This window comes from Nannospalax galili, unplaced genomic scaffold (assembly GCF_000622305.1).
Source record: "Nannospalax galili isolate Female #2095 unplaced genomic scaffold, S.galili_v1.0 scaffold78, whole genome shotgun sequence".
NCBI classification, from domain to species: Eukaryota; Metazoa; Chordata; class Mammalia; order Rodentia; family Spalacidae; genus Nannospalax; species Nannospalax galili.
In genome coordinates, this window is record NW_008343387.1 from 1511389 (window position 1) to 1516498 (window position 5110).

Here is a 5110-nt window from a genome sequence, read left to right on the forward strand (position 1 = left end):
AGCCAACTCTCCAGCCCTCTAAATAAATGAGAAAACATGAAATTAAAGAATTCATGAGCCATGTGAGATTGCAAAAGAGGGTGGCATAAAACAGAAAAACAAAACATTTCTGGATAAGAAATCCAGTCTCCTTTCTCCTGTCCTCCCTCCCCCTCCCCCTTCTCCCCTCTTCTCCCTCTTCCCCCTCTATTCCCTCCTCTTTCTCCCTCCCCCCGCCACACACCATGTGAACACACATAAAAATAATGAGAAACCTAGTACCATGGCAGAATAATACATCTCTAAATTATTGAATGATGCACACAAAAAGCCAACACACACAGAAAAATCTGTATTATCCTCATCTTTCTTCACAAAAGGGGAGATTCCACTTCATGAAAATTAAAAACAGGTTCAGGTGAAATTTTTGAACTAGAATATGGTGGAGGATAGAATAGAACCTGTTCCACTCTGAATGTCTACTCTTTCTTCACTCCTTAATATGAGTATAGGTCATTATCCTAAAATTTATCCTTAATGAGATTAGCCTTGTGTCATAGTTAGCATTAACTGTCAATTTGACACAGCGTAGAATCGCTTGAAAACTCAGTAATTGAGTAATGGTCTTTATTGGGTTGGTCTGTGGGCACATCTGCGGGGGATTATCTTAATTGTTAATTGATTTAGGAGAGTGAAGTCCACGGTGGGTGGCCCCCTTCCCTGGGTAGGTGGTGGTGGGTTGTATGGGTCAAAGAGCAAGCCTACTCCATATCTGCTAGCAAGTTGCATCGTCCATATCTCCTGCTGTACTGCCTTGACTGTGGCTGAATTCCTAGATCAGAGGCATTGCTGCCTTGAATAGCAAGCAGTCTTACCTTCATGTCCCTGCTTTGAGTACCCTCAATGATGGACTATGATCTGGAATTGGGAGATAAAATAAATTCTTTCCTTCCCCAAGTCACTTTTGGTCACGGTTTTATTGCAGCAACAGAAAAGGGACTAGTAAGCCTGGCTCATGTTTTTCCACATTTGAATAAACAGAATACTTCTTTAAAGGGAATCTCCCTCATTCTGCTTAGTGTTTACTAAGAAGCTATGTTCCATGTAAAATCAGAAAAATAATATAAGAACTAGGCCTGTGTAAAAAATGTCTGAGGTAGCCAACAGTTTATTAATTTAACAATTTCCATAATTCTAACCCTCTTCTGTGCCATGTGTTTAGATTGGGTTTACAGAATCCTAGACAATATCAAATGATGTTTTTATCAATCATAACCCTAATAGTTATGTGTAGGTACACATGCAATTCAAATCAGTACATAAATGCTAAATGTGAACTGAATTAGAATTCACTACAACAGCACAACAAACAATAGCCAGTCTAAATAAACCCAAAATTTCCACAGAAATGATCAAAACAGTCAGATTCATTTTATTCACCAGATTGCAAAATCCAACTTCATACTGCTTTTAGCATGTCCTTTGAGAGACAGTTTCCTTGATCTACAAGGGTGACGTAAGTAATGCAGAATGAAGTCATTCAAGAAATTTCACAGGCTATTATGACAAGGCACATCATGGGAGTAGATTATATCACAAGAAAATCTTAAGAGACTGGATAGAACTGAACATGTGTGGCAGATTACATGTGGTCTGGTGAGGGTATGGGGGTCATGGATGGGAAGGAGGTCTAAATTTGATTAAGAACTGTTGTATGAAATTACAAAAGATCAATTTTTTTTAAAGAGTAAATTTTCCTCTAAAAGTCACACACTATTTCTACATGAGTCCATATGGATAACGGAAGGCTACATAACAAGAAACAATGCAAGATAGGAGAAACCTTACTTTGAATTGTTGTCTAGGGTAGTTCAAGAGACTCCCAAAATTACACATGGTATTGCCACAGTCTTGATTTCCTCCCAGAATTTGAAGGTAAGACCCTAGTGCTGAAAACAGAATATATTTCAGATACAGATTTAGAGCAGTGTACCTGGAATTGACCTGGAAGCCACTTCCCCTGAAGGCTAGCTCTCAAAGGTTTGGAGAACACTACGCAAGTTGCTAAGGGAAAACAACAACTGATGGTCCAAACCCAGATTTAAGGCCTAATAACCACAACAAAAACTAGCACAGTAAACTATACTGGGGCAGTAGTGGCGCTTTTATCTTGGTGGCAATCAACAGCTACCTAATTGGACTTAAAGCCCACTCAGTGGGAGGAAACTCACGTGTGGCACTGTAAACAGCCAAATACACATAGCTGGAGAGATCATAGATCTTACAGAAAACCCCAAGGCTGTCACATTCATATACAAATGTAATATCTTATTATGTGCAAAATATGGATCCTTATATTTACAGACAAGTATCCCAGTCACCACTCATCAAAAAAGCTTCTTTTGCAACAGACATATTATTACAGAGTTATTACAGAGATTTATTACAGAGTTCCACAACTGGTCACATAAAGAGATTGTCTGTGAATTACCTAACCCTAAGTGACACATCTACAATGCAACCTCTATACCTAAGGTTCACAAAACATAATGGAACAAGGGGCAGAGAGAATATTGATACATCTCTCAAATCTCACCAATGAAGCTTCCTCATACAACAGAGGGCCATGAGTAGAAAAGGACAGAAACAGCCAAACCATAGAGAGTAAGACTCTGCATAGGGTGGGTCTTTGAACATGACTCATATTAAAATCCACCCACCCAGGGCTCAGGTACCATTGAGGAAAAGGGGATAGAAAGACAGTAAGAGCCAGGGGGGAAGTACATGGATATATGGAAATAGAGTCCTACAGACTTCTTGGACCTTGCTCACCTGAACCTACAGCAATGGTGTCAGCATGCACAGGACCCATACAAACTCAAACAAAAATCCAGCACAGAACTGTGGAAATATGATGCATTAAGCCCCAACCTTAGTCAAAGAACTATTGGCAGCTGAATACTTCCAGGTAATGAAGAGCCAATCATAAAAGGAGGGACTCTAAATAAACTGACTAGACCTAGTGGGTGAACTTGTACTGAGGGACATCTGGAGACACTAACTTGGTATGATAAGTCTTAATATGAATGACAGAATGTGTGAAATCCACCGGGGGGGGGGCTGTGGGAAAGTGTCAATGGGGAAGGGAGTATAAAAATGATTAATATGTTTTGTATGAAATACACAAAAATTCAATTAAAAATTTACAAAAATAGGTAAAATGACATTATTTTTTAATAATTTATTGAGAATTTCATACATGCATATAAGGTGTTTTGATCTAATCCATGCTCACTCCCTCCCCTCCAACTCCTCCCACAACTCTCCATTACTTTTTTCTGATAACTTCATGTACTCTTTCTTCTTTTTTTGTAATGGGGCTTTTTGCTACTTTAATATTCTTCTTTCTGAAGAGGTAACCCTAAAATCTTTCAAGGATTGGATAAGAGCTCCCAAATACTTTCACAATTTTGGCCTTTGGAACAGAGTATGTTGCTAAGAGGCCCAAGGACATTTTGACTTTTAGCCAATAAACTGGCTGCATTTCTTTGGGGTCTTTTTCCCCTGCCTAGCCAATTCTTACCTCCTATTCTTATCACACCATCCTCTGAAGAGGTTACCCAACTTGTGGATAGGGAATCAGGACACAGACTGCTCTGGCTTCTTCCATGCTAAACAGGGATGCAGGATGAGGTAATTGGAGTACCCCTTCAGTGGGTCTGTCTAAAAGACTCCCAAATTGCATAACTCTTATCTATAGGGAGAAAACAAAGTCCTTGACTAGTGAATAGGGGATATGAAGAAGTAAAGGCAAGAGTAGTTAGCATTACAAGTTCTAGACAGGGAACCAGAAAAAAGTCAGAACAGGACAAATTTCAATGTTCATATCAGAGTCCATTGGGATTTCTTGACGAGAGCCTCCAAAAGCATCCTTCTATTGGGTTCCTCCTCATTTTTCTTTTGTCTGTCAAGGCTGGACTCAAGAGTGATGGATTTAGGATTTCCTTTCAGGTACTTTGAGGGGGAGAAAACAAATTTGGCCATCATTTTAGAACAATAGTGGATTGTCTCCCTTAGCTACAGGTGGGCACTACAGTACTGCAGACCAAGATTTGAAGTCTTAGATCTGAGCAGCATTTTCTGACTGGGAACAAAATCATCAATGACAAAAAAATTGTCTAAATAACTTTTTATATAGATTTAAGCCTAATGTCTGGGAAGTGTAATATCTTGAACTCTTAAAGAAATAAATATACTGATCACTTTACTCTTTGGTTATTCTTTCCTTTTGGGTATTTAAGACCATACAATTGGCCCAAATAAATCATTTCATTTTTACCCTTAAGGTCATTTGAGGATCTGTTCTTCAGGGGTCACATGGGTTTGGGAGGAGCCCCTGGCTCCTTTCTTTTACCAGTTCCATCTGTGTGAAGATAAGTCAAAGGTCCTGCTTGACCATGTCTGGCTTCACTTGGATGCATGGAGGAAATGTTTCCTCTCAGTTCACCCTCCTCTTTGTAGACTGGACACTGGATCAAGTCCATCTGGTGGGGTCTCCATGGCCTCCCTGAACAGGAGGACAGGTGACTCACCACAGTTACAGGACATGCTTATTTCACAGCAGAATCACCTACTTTTCTTTCTTCATTATGGACTATCTTCTTCCAAAACATTACTTTTCATTGTAGAAATATGAGAATCTATTCTTTTCTTCAGGAACTCATTTTGTTCTGAAAATGGGTTAAATTACTGGCTTATCACCTAGATATTCAGCTGAGAGCAAGAGTAACGTGTGTTAATTGTAATCAGTTTCCAAGCAGTTGCAGCAGTTTAGTGTTGTTCTTTGCCAGGGAGAATGAGTAGAAAGACCCTGAGGGTGTACTTTGAAAGGACTCAGACCAGAAACTTTCTTGCCAGAAGAATCTAAAATCTATTATCTCTCTTTTCTGCTGTTACTTTCTAAAAGGGTTCTTTGTTGGGCATGGTGGAGCACACCTTTAATCCCAGAACTCAGAAGGCAGAGGTAGGCTGATAGATCTCTGTAAATTTGAGACCAGCCAGGGCTATTGTAGACACTAATAAGGAAGGAGGGAAGGAAGGAAGGAAGGAAGGAAGGAAGGAAGGAAGGAAG